Source organism: Bubalus bubalis, chromosome 14 (genome assembly GCF_019923935.1).
Source record: "Bubalus bubalis isolate 160015118507 breed Murrah chromosome 14, NDDB_SH_1, whole genome shotgun sequence".
Lineage (NCBI taxonomy): Eukaryota > Metazoa > Chordata > Mammalia > Artiodactyla > Bovidae > Bubalus > Bubalus bubalis.
Window position 1 is genome coordinate 69,449,788 of NC_059170.1, and position 15,635 is coordinate 69,465,422.

The following is a 15,635-nucleotide window of genomic DNA, read 5'->3' on the forward strand; positions in this document are numbered from 1 at the left end:
TGCAACATAGTGACTCAGTATTTCAACAGAAAATATTGAATCAGTATAAAAAGTTACAGAAGATTTGTGGAGAAAGAATATTGAGAAAGGAATTTTATGTGTGATCATACTAAGATCATAAAGGCTTTAAGTTTTTTTGTCTTTTTTAATGAGTTTTAGGATCAAAAATACATTAGTGCAAAATGAGAATTTGGTTTGCTTTTTGTTAAAAGGACAAAGACATTTTAGATTACTGGTATCCTCTTAATAAGATTTTTTTTCTTACTTTTTATGTGATCTACCTCAAAAACAAAGACTTTTGTATCTCACCAAGATAATTTACTTTGCTTCATATTGTCTTTATCAAGTCTTTGAGTACTTATGAAAACCTAGTTTTCTCAATATTAAAAGAGCTAAGTTTGCATACAACCATTTAATTTTTCTGCATTTGCCTCTGAAGTCTTGGTCACTTTGGGTTAAATGGCTATTTTTGGCAAACTTCCTAAAAATCAAATTCTAAATGAAATCTTTTGATCTCAAACTAACTGGGATTTTTGAGAGGGCCCCTGGAACATCTCAAAAAAATTTGTTTTCTCTCCTTTTAAAAAGGAAATTGCTAAATTAATTCAGCTTATTTGATACGCTAAATTGCATAGGAAGCATTGTTAAATAAGTGATGCTAAACATTCTTTGGGCTTCCCTGGTGGCTCAGAGGGTAAAGCGTCTGCCTATAATGCAGGAGACCCAGGTTCAATCCCTGGTTCGGGAAGATCCCCTGGAGAAGGCAATGGCAACCCACTCCAGTATTCTTGCCTGGAAAATCCCATGGTTATATTTGTTCCAGCAAACTGAAATACAGACCATTTTTGTGTCCCTGTGTACGCTTCACTTTTCCAGAAATGCAGTATAAATAGCCAAGCTAATCCCAAATGCCATGCCATCTCTGGGTTTCCCCCCCCCACCCAGACACCGTTGACTACGTGGCCCCAGCCAATCAGATATTTTCCATTGTTCTCTTCCCTGTTCTTTATTCTCATACTATAGAAGCTTTTCTGCCTTCTGACTGATTTTGCAGTTTTCAGAATGGAGGCTGTTTGCTTCCTGAAGTGTTAAATAAAGTTTGTTTGTAGCACCTCAATTGTCTTCTTTAATCATTTTTTAACAATGTTAATCCACTTTACAATTCTCATTCAAATACTAATTGACAGCGCATGTTCTTAGGTAATGCTATCATTCATGTTGGCTTAATTCACAACTAACCAGGTGGTGAAATTCAGATTTTATGTTCAATTACTTTCGTGTGTTGTTTGTCTTCAGTACCTGTCATCAACCAAATGTTCCTCCATTTTTATATGTGTAATGAATTTTTGTGGCAATTATGTTGTCGTGAATCACTGTGATATTGACCTTACCAAATATGTTTTGCCTGTATCATATCACCTGAATTATTAAATTGTAACTTTAGGGTAAAATGAAACTACTATGAAAGTAAACACCTGAAGACCAATTTACATTTTCCCCTCAATAAGTATACAACCTAAAACAGGAATAGGACAAAGTTTGCCATTTTAAATAAATCCCTGAGTCATTATTGTGGGAAGAACACACAATGAAAGCAACAAAGTATAAATTACATCACCCTTCATCCTCTTAAAAATACTCTTGTTTTAGATAGCAAAAGGCCCATTTTTTTAATGAATATCTTTAAAATAAACAATTATCATTTTCTGTTACACTCCTTCCAAACATATGGACTTCAGTTATATTTTGTCTCAGATTCTAGCTATCAATTCATGCTTTAGCAATCAAGTTTCAAAAATAGTATATTTCAATGTTAAATTTCACTGTATATTTTCTGATTGGTTTGCCATACCTTTGCCAACAGCTCCCTCTATGTTCCATAGCATAGATACTTATTGTTCATGCTATGAAAAACAGTGGATGTATTGTTCTATGACAAACACCCTCTTAGAGGTTAGTTGTTGTTATGCAATAGAACACTTGGAACATAGGATTTTAGTTGCCTCTGTTGTCAAAAACATGTCTTACTAATTAAGATAGGCGTTTATTACTGTGTTTTAGGAATGATTCGTTAAACTCCTATTTTAGTTGCACTGTATACATGCAATCATATTCATGTAGAAAAATAGGGATCATGTAGGCTGATACAATGCAGTAACATATTAGTCTAGCTTCTTGTTTCATGAAGTCATGTATATTCTCTGTGCATATTTGTTTTTTGTTATTAGGGTAAAATTAATCTGGCCTAGACTTTGAAATGAAATATGGTGGGGGGGGGCATTTTTGTTAATAAACAAAGCATATATATCAGAAAGTAGAAAATGTTCAACCCCAGTGGTGACTTCTAAGAAATTATAAAATGCTTGCTTTTTCATGGGGGGAACAATAGAGATGGTGATACATGAAATAAAGTTTCACAGTTATTTTTGTTAATGTTCAAGGGTGGCACCTTCAAAACAACAGAGCTACTAAGTCCTTTTCATATACTGTCATTAAGTAACCTCTGCTCTAGTCCCTCATGAGCTAAGATGTCACTTCACAGTCCTTCCCAACACAAACCATCTGACAGTCACAGTCTGGTTTAAGATGAAAGGAACTTTTCATTTCTGTTAATACTTCCCATTAAAAATTTTTTAATTTTGCTGTAGCAACTAGGCTAAATTTTTGAAATACTAGTTCAACAGTCAAAAGTACAATTATCATATTACTTTTATAAAAGAATGTTAAGTTAGAAGTGTATTTCTAAAATTACAGCTTAAAGTTAATCTAAAGTTATTTCATTCCCTTATATAAAAATTCTATTGTGATCTCTAATAAGGGACTTGTTCTAAAGTTACTCAGTTATGTCAAAATGTAAATATAGAAACAGATTGCACTTAAATGGGATAAAAATTATAGAAAGTTGGTCATTTTAAAGCAAACACGTACCCAGATACAAAGTACATTGATATATCTTGTTTTCTTGTTTAAAATATTTTTCACAACAACCCAAATGGAGAGGTATTACTCTTTCCATTTTTACAAATGGTAAATTGAGGCTCAAAAAATACAAGTAATTTACTTATGTCATACAGCTAATTTATTGCAAAGTTGAGATGCTCCCCAGACTTGCTTGACTTCCAAGATGGTATTAACTTTCCCACGGTTCAGTTCAGTTTGGTTCAGTCACTCAGTCATGTCTGACCCCATGGACTGAAGCACGCCAGGCTTCCCTGTCCATCACCAACTCCTGGAGCTTTCTCAAACTCATGTCCATCGAGTCAGTGATGCCATCCAACCATCTCATCCTCTGCCATCACCTTCTCCTTCTGCCTTCAATCTTTCCCAGCATCAGGGTCTTTCCCAGTGAGTTAGTTCTTCACATCAGGTAGCCAGAGGACTGGAGCTTCAGCTTCAGCATCAGTCCTTCCAATGAATATTCAGGACTGAATTCCTTTAGGATTGACTTGATTGATCTTCTTGCAGTGCAAGGGACTTTCAAGTGTCTTCTCCAACACCACAGTTCAAAAACATCAATTCTTTAGCATTCATCTTTCTTTATAGTCCGACTCTCACGTCCATACATGACTACTGGAAAAACCATAGCATTGACTAGACAGACTTTGTTGGCAAAGTAATGTCTCAGCTTTTTAGTAGACTGTCTAGGTTGGTCATAGCTTTTCTTCCAAGGAGCATGCATCTTTTAATTTCATGACTGCAGTCACAATCTGCAGTGATTTTGGACCCCAAGAAAATAAAGTCTCTTACTGTTTCCATTGTTTTCCCAAACTATTTTCCATGAAGTGATGGGACCAGATGCCATGGTCTTAGTTTTTTGAATGCTGAGTTTTAAACCAGCTAGGCTAGATTTTTCCCATGGTATTTTCTCCTTTTCAAGTTGGCCTATATACATATACCAGTTTTAATAGGTGGGAATATAGCATGCAATTGCATGTAAAATATATGGCATATAGGCATAATTTAACAATTATGCAAGTAAACATGGTTCACACTAGAGATCTGAACAAATTCAACAACATGAGCTTATAAGTTAATTAAGAAGACCCCACCATGGTAAACAAAAGAGTCCAAAATGCAGTACTTGGATGCAATCTCAAAAACAACAGAATGATCTCTGTTCGTTTCCAAGGCAAACCAGTCAATATCACAGTAATCCAAGTCTAAGTCCCAACCAATAATGCTGGATAAGTTGAAGTTGAATGGTTCTATGAAGACCTACAAGACCTTCTAGAACTAACACCCCCAAAAGATGTCCTTTTCATTATAGAGGACTGGAATGCAAAAGTAGGAAACCAAAGAGATACCTGGGGTAACAGGCAAATTTGGCCGTGGAGTACAAAATGAAGCAGGGCAAAGGCTGATAGAGTTTTGCCAAGAGAACGCACTGGTCATAAAAACCCTCTTCCAACAACACAAGAGAAGATTCTACACATGGACATCACCAGATGGTCAATACTAAAATCAGATTGACTATATTCTTTGCAGCCAAAGATGGAGAAGCTCTATACAGTCAGCAAAAACAAGACCAGGAGCTGACTGTGGCTCAGATCATGAGCTCTTTATTGCCAAATTCAGATTTAAATTGAAGAAAGTGGGGAAAACCACTAGACCATTCAGGTATGACCTAAACCAAATCCCTTACAATTATATGGTGGAAGTGACAAATAGAAGCAAGGGATTAAATCTGATAGACAGAGTGCCTGAGGAACTATGGACGGAGGTTAATGACATTGTGTAGGAGGCAGTGATAGAGACCATTCCCAAGAAAAAGAAATGCAGAGGCAAAATGGTTGTCTGAGGATGCATTACAAATAGCTGAGAAAAGAAGAGAAGCTAAACAGCAAAAGGAGTAAAGGAAAGATATATCCATTTGAATGCAGACTTCCAAAGAATAGCAAGGAGAGATAAGAAAGCCTTCCTCAATGATCAATACAAAGAAATAGAGGAAAACAATAGAATGGGAAAGACTAGAGATCTCTTCAAGAAAATTAGATACCAAGGGAATATTTCATGCATAGATGGGCACAATAAAGGACAGAAATGGTATGGACCTAACAGAAGCAGAAGATATTAAGAAGAGGTGGCAAGAATATACAGAACTATACAAAAAATATCTTCATGACCCAGATAACCACGATGGTGTGATCACTCACCTAGAGCCAGCCATCCTGGAATGCGAAGTCAAGTGAGCCTTAGGAAGCATCACTACGAACAAATCTAGTGGAGGTGATAGAATTCCAGTTGAGCTATTTAAATCCTAAAAGATGATGCTGTGAAAGTGCTGCACTCAATATGCCAGCAAATTTGGAAAATTGGCAGTGGCCATAGGACTGGAAAAGGTCAGTTTTCATTTCAATCCCAAAGAAAGGCAATGCCAAGGAATGTTCAAACTACCATACAGTTGCACTCATCTCACACGCTAGCAAAATAATGCTCAAAATTCTCCAAGCCAGGCTTCAGCAATATATGAACCATAAACTTCCAGATGTTCAAGCTGGATTTAGAAAAGGCAGAGGAACCAGAAGTCATATTGCCAACATCCATTGGATCATCGAAAAAACAAGAGAGTTCCAGAAAAGCATCTACTTCTGCTTTATTGACTATGCCAAAGCCTTTGACTGTGTGGATCACAACAAACTGGAAAATTCTTAAAATGATGGGAATACCAGACCACCTGATCTGCCTCCTGAGAAATCTGTATGCAGGTCAAGAAGCAACAGTTAGAACTGAACATGGAACAACAGACTTGTTCCCAGTTGCAAAAGGAGTATGTCAAGGCTGTATATTGTCACCCAGCTTATTTAGCTTATATGCAGAGTACATCATGAGAAATGCTGCACTGGATGAAGCACAAACTGGAATCAAGATTGCCAGGAGAAATATGAATAACCTCAGATACACAGATGACACCACCCTTATGGCAGAAAGTGAAAAACTAAAGAGCCTTGAAGAAAGTGAAAGAGGAGAGTAAAGAAGCTGGCTTAAAACTCAACATCAAAAAGTGAAGATGATGGCATCCAGTCCCTTCACTTTATGGCAAATAAACGGGGAGAGAATTGAAGCAGTGAAAGACTATATTTTGTGGCTTCAAAATCACTGCAGATTGTGACTACAGTCTTGAAATTAGAAGACACATTCTCCTTGGAAGAAAAGCTATGACCAACCTAGACAGTCTACTAAAAAGCAGAGATATTACTTTGCCAACAAAGGTCCATCTAGTCAAAGGTATGGTTTTTCCAGTAGTCATGTATGTATGTGAGAGTTGGACCATAAAGAAAGCTGAGCACCAAAGAATTGATGCTTTGAACTGTGATGTTGGAGAAGACTCTCGAGAGTCCCTTGGACTACAAGGAGATTAAACCAGTCCATCCTAAAGGAATTCAGTCCTGAATATTCATTGGAAGGACTGATGCTGAACCTGAAGCTCCAATACTCTGGCTGCCTGATGCAAAGAACTGACTCATTGGAAAAGACCCTGATGCTGGGAAAGATTGAAGATGGGAGGAAAAGGGGATGATAGAGGATGAGATGGTTGGATGGTATCACTGACTTGATGGACATGAGTTTGAGCAAACTCCAGGAGTTGGTGATGGACAGGGAAGCCTGGTGTGCTGCAGTCCATCGGGTTGCTAAGTCGACACGACTGAGTGACTGAACTGCATTGATTAGAAAATAAGAGAATCATTAAATTTGCATTTCTACTTTAGTGCCTATTACTTTTACTTCTCCATAGTGAGCAATATCTAGGACTTTTTTGTGTCAAAATTTACTTTTGATTTATGTATTAGATACCTTACTTCAATGCCACATTGATTCCTTCAAATGCAGCAGTTTGTATATTATAACAATACTGATTATGGTAAATAACAATCTTTTATACATTTTAAAACTATTTTAAGCCCTAAACTTACTCCTTTATGAAATAAGGCGGTTGGCCTGAGATTTGTAAAGATAATCACTATGATTTTTAAATATAAGTCATTTCCATAACCATCTTTGTGAAAGCTGACTAGTGGACCATGCCAAAATCAGACACTGGAATAAGTAAGACCCTGAACCAAGAGAATCCAACCGAAAAATGTGTTATGTAGAGGTCTAGAATGAGAGCTCTATACACAAGGGAAAATTGCCTGTTCCAAACAATTATATCCCTTTTTGTAGAGATTCATTTTGTAATGTATCGGATGAATTTAGTATAACCAGAGAGAGGAAAGGGGCCAGAGACTGAGTCAGACTTGCTGACACTGAGGCAGTAATAGAATGCCAGAAGCCAGAGGTAAGCAGAGCTTTAAACAGATGGAGCCATAAAATGGAGCCAAAGAAAGACCCAAGTTGGTCTCTGTGGATTAAGAGTAGAATAAGATATTAACTATTATAGCTGAGCCATGGGAATAATGATATTGTAATAAGAAGTAATAATGCTTGTATCTGGAAAAAAAACAAAAGCAAAAAAACGAGTGTTTCTTTTGATCCCTTAATCTGCCCCACATCACACTAGAATCAATTTTTCCTCATCAGTAGTATTCCAGATCTGTAAGGCCTTCCTATGAAGCCAATTCTCTCTCCTTTTTTCTTTATTAAAAAAATCACAAAAATTCATATAATCTAAGTAACATGTGCAACCATTTGGCAAACTGAAATGGCATAAAACAAATAGATCGTCTCTAATTTCTTCTCTAAGATCCCGGCATCTGGTCCTATCACTCCATGGCAAACAGAAGGGGAAAAACTGGAAGCAGTGACAGATTTTTTTTTTTTCGTGGGTTCCAAATCACTGTGGACAGTGACTGCAGCCATGAAATTAATGCCAATGATCTTGAACCACAAGGAGATCAAACCAGTCAACTTGAAATCAACCATTCATTAGAAGGACTGGGGCTGAAGCTTCAGTGCTTTGAGCACTTAATGCAAACAGCCGACTAATTGGAAAAGACCCTGATGCTGGGAAAGATTGAGCACAAGAGAGGAAGGGGTTGACAGAGGATGAGATGGTTATATACCATCACTGACTCAATGGATATGAGTTTGAGCAAACTCCAGGAGCTAGTGGAGGACAAAGGAGCCCAGCAGGCCTAGTCCATGGGGATTTCAAAGAGTCGGACATGACTTAGTAACTGAACAGCAACAAGTTTCTTCTCATTCAAATGATGCCTAGAAGAATTTCATCAGCTCATCCCAAAAGAATAAACAGGAGTTTGGCATAAACAATTGATATAAGGGTTACAGCAGAGCAAGCCTGAATGTCCAGAAGTGGGAGAATGTATGGAACACTGAGATGATGAAAGTAACACAGAATCTGAGAGCTCGGTGGGCATGTAACTGGGGTTGAGGAGACAGCAGGGTCCATATAAGAAGGGATCATATGTGTTATCCTGTAGAATTTAGGTTTTTTTTAATTTTTAGCTATATTTGACTTATAATATTGTATCAGTTTAAGATTTTATCCTGCAAACTAAGTGGAGACGAAGTTTATTCTGTAGCAAGCATGATAATTTTCCATTTTATGAAGATAACTTTGGAAACTATGTAGAAGACAAGATTACTGAGTCTTAGTTGATAAGTGGATGACAGTTAATCTGTTGTATGACTGCTTTGAGAAGTGATACAACCTTGAACAAAGGTGGTGACGATGAGCACGAAAAACAGAAAAGTTACTAAAGGGGAAATAGCAGGAGTTGGTGGAGAGAGGGATAAATTAGGAGTTTGGGATTAAAATATATCCCCCACTGTAAATTAGATCATGACAGACCTACTGTGCAGCACAGGAAACTATGCTCATTAGCTTCTAATAACTCATAGTGGAAAAGAATCTAAAAAACAATATTGTATATATCTGAGTCATTTTTCTGTACACCTGAAACTAACATATTTAAATCAAATATATTTCAATATAAACTAGTAAAAGTGATACAGAATTAAAAAGGGGGGCTTCCCCAGTGACTCGGTAAAGAATCCACCTGCAATGCAGGAGCCGCAGGAGACGTGGGTTCTATCCCTAGGTCAGGAAATTTCCCTGGAGGAAGGCACGGCAACCCACTCCAGTATTTCTGCCTGGAGAATCACTTGGACAAAGAAGCCTGGTGGGCTGTACAGTCTATAGGGTTGCAAAGAGTCAGCCACTACTGAAGTGACTTGGTATGCATGGACAATTCAAAAAAAGTAATTGCTATTAGTGTTGCTAGATTTGGGGGATACATAAAGAACTCATATTATTGCTAGAAACTAGCCCATAAACAGGCAAGATAGAGTGAGAAATATTAAGTAGACTTTTTTCATAGAACTACACAGGCAGGAAAAGTAACAGACTAAAGCAAACAGCATGTTCAAAGACACTGGACTGAGAAAGAAGAGATTTATTTTATATTCTTGTTCTTATCTACCCATTCTCTCATTCTGTAGGCGATGTGTACTCTGTATTTCAAAATGTGCCCTTTCTCTCTCATTTATTTTCATTAGTAGAAAAACCAGCTCTGTTCTACAGCCTCCAAGAGGATTTTTCTGCTGTTTCCCTTCTCTGAGCTCTGTGTGTCTCATATGTACCGTGGGGTTTAATATGTACTCAGTACTGGCTATCTATGTGAGCTTTATCTTCATTATTAAACTCTAAGGGTTTTTAGTAAAGGGGTCATACATTTTATTATTTCCTTGGGATTTAGCACCTCATTGGTTATTTTGTCTGCAATAAATATATTTGCAAATGGGGGTATGGAGAAATGGGTTTCCTAGGTGGCACTAGCTTTAAAGAACACATCTGCTAATGCAGGAGATGTAAGAGATGCAGATCACAGGTTCTATCCCTGGGTCAAGAAGATTCCCTGCAAGAGGGTATGACAACCCACTCCAGTATTCTTGCCTGGAGAATCCCACGGACAGAGGAGCCTGGCAGGCTACAGTTCATGGGGTTGCACAGAGTCTGACATGACTGAAGCAACTTAGCACGCACAGAAGAATGGAGAAATGGATGGGTACAGGCGAAGAACTGCTGGGTTAGCCCTACACCTAGTCCGAAGTGTCACTGATGCATATTGAATAAAGGAAGAAAACATGTTATAATAATGTGATTGTCATCAGAATGATTAAATAAATCAGATTCTCAAAGTGTATGAACACTTTTCAACACACACTTTCTTTTCCTATAAAACCCAATCAGTTGTTGAAAAGGTTGCTATACTGTTTTAGGAAATACATCCCTGCAGGCTCAGTTCATACACAAATTCTAATGTATTAGCTGAAGAAGTCTTATTGTCCTAAAAGCCTTGTGGGTCTCTAATATATCCATGCAGCATTCTCTCTCAGAATCTTTACATCACAATATCCTTTATTCTTTCATTGAGAGACTATTTGTAACATCCCTAATTTGGTGCTGTGTCCTTTAATCTATTGTTCTCAGTATTTTCACATTATAATTTTCTATCTCTTTCCTCCTTTTTGTATTAGTTGACCTCCTCCTATTGGTGGATTAGAATCATTATGTGTGTGAGATTCCTAGCAATTATGCTTTGAGTGTTAATAAGTATTTATTCTGATTTTATTAGGAATAATGTTATGATGATGTGGAATTATAGAAATGTGTGAATGGGTTGTGGGCCTCACAAAACAAAGCCTTTGAAACTATTGCCAAAAGCAAAAGTAAACATAGCTATCTTCTTTAAAAATCCCTTGCTAAAATAAACATACCAAGGGTTGTTAAATAAAAGTGCTAAAGCAAGTTTTCACCTACACTGATGGAGATAGAAGGATGAAGAAATGTGATATTCAGTCTACCATTTCTGGGTGAAAACTGTTTGAAGAGCCCCTAAACATACTTTTATTGTGTTTGCTTTTCTTTAAAAAACGTTCCACAGCTCTAGCTTAGAATAACTATGATTCTTTTTCTTCCCCCCAGGGAGACTAGATAAATGGCTATAACAGACAGATGCAGTTTGTTCAATGACCTAAGACCATGTTCAGATACACGGGTTACTGAAAAGGTCATACTTACATCCAGGTACAGGACTCTAAGTCATGTATATGAATAACAATTGGTCTCAAAAATCAATAAAATGCAAGGCTAGTGACGGAGGTGATGGGACTTAGGTATAATAACATGATGACTGGTCTTAGACCAAGTGAGTTGTTGTGTGTGAGAATTTTCCTTCAAATGAAGTGTTTGATTAGGTCGTCTAGTTAAATCTCAGTGGCAAACAGGATGCCAAGATATCAGTCAATAAGCCTGCACATTGCCAATTTCTGAGGATTCTGTGATAAAAGAGACTTATAATGCTTTTCCAATGACTGAAATAAATCCTAGTTTTTAAAATGTGAGCTAAGAAATGAAAATTTGGGTGATTTCTGTTTTGCCTGATTTGCCCAATTTCATCTGCTACCGACTACTGTGAGGTATTAAAGCATCTTAACCTCATTGCATGTTGGTTTCTTAATGTGTATGATGAAAATCATAATGTTGAACAGTTCCTGAGGGCATGGAAATTAACTAGCATTTATAAAACACTTTAAAGCGAGGTGCCATGTGAGAGCAAATTATTTAATGTAAACCAATAGATGGCTTATGAGCATACCATCTGACTGAGATCTCTGTATCTGCTGACTTAGCTGGGTGTAATCAGAGAGACAGCTGGAATTTGAAAAGTCTGGCTACTATTCCAGAATTCTCTGGACTTACAGAGAGCTGATTATATGACTTTGCTCTGTAGAGGACATTTTAACATGCTGTAAGTTTCAATCATTCTTTTCAGAGGTTTGATTTCCACCCACCTAAAAAAGAGAAACCTAAGAAAATTGGTTGCAATAACCACCATATTCCTCAAAGTGGTTAAAAAAATATGTAATATATATGTGAAAAATATGAGCATATTAGGTAGAACAAAAGAGAAACAGTGATCTGAAAAATAAGAAACATATCAAAAAGAAGGCATAAATGACTTCCTGTTTAAGATGAAAACCAAAGGTGATGTGCAGAGGGTGATGAAACTGACAGCCATGCTTAGTTACTAGTATGTTAGTTACTCAGTCAGGTCTGACTCTTTGCAACCCCAAGGACTGTAACTCACAAGACTCTTCTGTCCATTGAATTCTCCAAGCAAGAATATTGGAGCAGGTAACCATTCCCTTCTCCAGGGGATCTTCCCAACCCAGGGATTGAATCCGGTTCTCCCACATTGCAAGCAGATTCTTTATCGTCTGAGCCATCAGGGAAGTCCCTTGTAACACACACACACACACACACACACACACACACACACACACACAAATTGGACTCATGTTAAGTCAGTAGGCTGGTGCAAACCACTGAGGAGAATTGTTCTGTGTGAACCCTTGTCACTTTCTCACATCACCTTGAACAGATGGCTGTCTGTTGCTTTGTCATCAGGAAGAAGGAGAGCAGCAGCACAGCTAAAAGTCCAGGAGCGACCCCAGGGCAACACCATCCAGGGCTATATGGAGTGGAGAGCTTACAGCAATGAGCACGATACTCAATGCCCTGAGTGTCCCCTCCAGGATCCTTCCTCAGTTCTGACTTGGCAGACTGGTTCCAATGGATGGTGCCAAGAGTCAGACGAAAGAGCTGAGTCCTGGGTAGAGGCACAAGAGCCACTGCTTGTTTGCGGAAGGTAGCGCAGCCACTAAGCGAGCAGAAATTGATTTACAACAGGAGGGTCTGCCTTGAGGCATCCTCGGGCCAACCACTTGCATCCTCTAAACGCAATAGTGGAGAATGACCACTAGGGGAGCCCATGAGCCTAAGGGAACAAAAGTTCCTGAAGATAGTTCATAGTGTCAGTGCAGGACTCTTGCCTGGAAAATCCCATGGATGGAGGAGCCTGGTAGGCTGCAGTCCATGGTGTCGCTAGGAGTCGGACACGACTGAGCGACTTCACTTTCACTTTTCACTTTCATGCATTGCAGAAGGAAAGGGCAACCCACTCCAGTGTTCTTGCCTGGAGAATCCCAGGGACGGGGGAGCCTGGTGGGCTGCAGTCTGTGGGGTCGCACAGAGTCTGACACAACTGACGCGACTTAGCAGCAGCAGCAGCAGGACCCCGTACTATGAAACAAAGATCACAATTGACTTGCGAATGCCAATGCAACTGGAATAAATGGAAAAACAAAAGAGAATCTAAAATAGCATAATAAATATGCCCAGGAGAGATATTACAAGCTTTAAGCAGTACCAGATTTAAATACATTAGAGTAAAATGGATATAAAAGGCATAAATGTAAAAAAAAAAAAAAAGGTAATAAATACACAACAATGTGTTTTATAACAGAGAGCCTTCATAAAGACATTTCTGGCAATAGGAATATGTGGGAGCAGCTGATTAGGGAATGAGAAGGCCTGGTGAAAGGAAATCACCCTTCAAAGGAGACATCATCACAATTTCTTCATGGGGGTCAGTCCAGTACAGCAGAGATAAATATTATTGTCTTATAAGTACCATTATGGTTATTGATTATTTGGGCTATTTAAGAATGAATCGGATTTTATTTTATTTTTTTAAGGACAGGGAAGCCTGGCATGCTGCAGTCCATGGGGTTGCAAAGAGTCAGAAATGACTTAGGAACTGAACAACAACAAAACTTACAGATTGGCTGCTCAAAATACTTTTCCAACACCTATAACCCCAACCCCGACTATTCTGTTATACTATCCAAGAAAGGAAAACATCACTACCTGAACTCTTTGGTAAACAATTTCATAATAAGATAACAAAAATAAAATCCTTCCATGTTATATATGTACAATAATTTATAAAGTAGAATAATTTTAAAGTGATTTTATAGTAGCAATAGGGCTCTATTAAAATGAAAAAAATCTTAAATTATATCGTAAAGATTTAGCATTCCAGGAAAATGTCACTTCAAAATAAACTTCTAACAGTTAATTATCAGTGATATTTAACTTGCACAAAAATTAAATATCACCATATAATCCTGTGATCATTTTATTGCTTTTGTAGACATATCAATATATTAAGGGTTTTCAAGTAACAATGAGAAAGCCTTACCCTGAGCTCCATTGATAGTTTTGTATGAAAAACCATATGACATTCTTGTTCCTTGTTTTACAAATATACCTTCACAAAACATGAGAAAAATAGTACATTGTTACCAAGAAATAAGTGTCTAATTAGAGTGTATAAATTGTTAAAATCCCAAGAATTAGCTTTAGTAAATATGAAATATAATACCAACTCAAAAAATAGTGTTTACTAGTTTTCTGTTAAAGTTTAGCCATGATCATAAAAGACTGTAGGAACTGATAACTTCTATTTCAGTGTTTAAAGTTTACTAGCAGTTGCATGATTTACAGATGAAGTGATAAATACAATACATTCTTACCCTTATATATATGATACAAAGGTTATGTAAAATATAGTATAGTATATAAACGAAAATATAAAAGCTTTTATTGAGACAGGTAAAAGATTCAGTTCAGTTCAGCCGCTCAGTCATGCCCCACTCTTTGTGACGCCATGGACTGCAGCACTCCAGGCCTCCCTGTCCATCACCAACTCCCGGAGTTTACTCAAATTCATGTCCATTGAGTTGGTGATGCCATCCAGCCATCTCATCCTCTGTCATCCCCTTCTCCTCCCACCTTCAATCTTTCCCAGCATCAGGGTTTTTTTCCAATGAGTCAGTTCTTCACAAAAGGTAGCCAAAGTATTGGAATTTCAGCTTCAACATCAGTCCTTCCAATGAATATTCAGGACTGATTTCCTTTAGGATGGGCTGGTTGGTCTTCTTGGAGTCCAAGGGACTCTCAAGAGTCTTCTCCAACATCACAGTTCAAAAGCATCAGTTCTTTGACACTCAGCTTTCTTTATAGTTCCATGCATACACAACCACTGGAAAAACCATAGCTTTGACTAGATGGACTTTTGTTGGCAAAGTAATATCTCTGCTTTTTAATATGCTGTCTAGGTTGGTCATAGCTTTTCTTCCAAGCGGCAGTTCAGTTCAGTTCAGTCACTCAGTTGTGTCTGACTTTTTGCGACCCCATGAACCACAGCATGCCAGGCCTTCCTGTCCACCACCAACTCCCGGAGTTTACCCAAACTCATGTCCATTGAGTCGGTGATGCCATCCAACCATCTCATCCTCTGTCGTCCCCTTCTCCTCCTGCCTCCAATCTTTTCCAGCATCAGAGTCTTTTCAAATGAGTCAGCTCTTTGCATCAGGTGGCCAAAGTATTGGAGTTTCAGCTTCAACATCAGTCCATCCAGTGAACACCCAGGACTGATCTCCTTTAGAATGGACTGTTGGATCTCCAAGGTGCAAGTATCTTTTAATTTCAAGGCTGCAGTCACCATCTGCAGTGATTTTGGAGCCCAAGAAAATAAAGTCTGACATTGTTTCCACTGTTTCCCCATCTATTTACCATGAAGTGATGGGACCAGATGCCATGATCTTAGTTTTCTGAATGTTGAGTTTTAAGCCATCTTTTTCACTCTCCTCTTTCACTTTCATCAAGAGGCTCTTTTGTTCTTTGCTTTCTGCCATAAGGGTGGTGTCATCTGCATATCTGAGGTAAAAGATAAGCACTTTTTATTGGTTTGAATACTTAGTAGCAATTTGAATCCTGCTGCTGCTGCTGCTGCTAAGTTGCTTCAGTCGTGTCTGACTCTGTGCGA

At 38.0% G+C, this 15,635-nt stretch overlaps 1 non-coding gene across 1 annotated transcript; it reads left to right on the forward strand.

Annotated features, from left to right (window-relative positions):
* Positions 1-676: 676 nt before the first annotated feature.
* TRNAY-AUA lies at positions 677-748 on the forward strand. The gene has a single exon. It is a non-coding gene; the product is annotated as a tRNA-Tyr (tRNA).
* Positions 749-15,635: the final 14,887 nt, after the last annotated feature.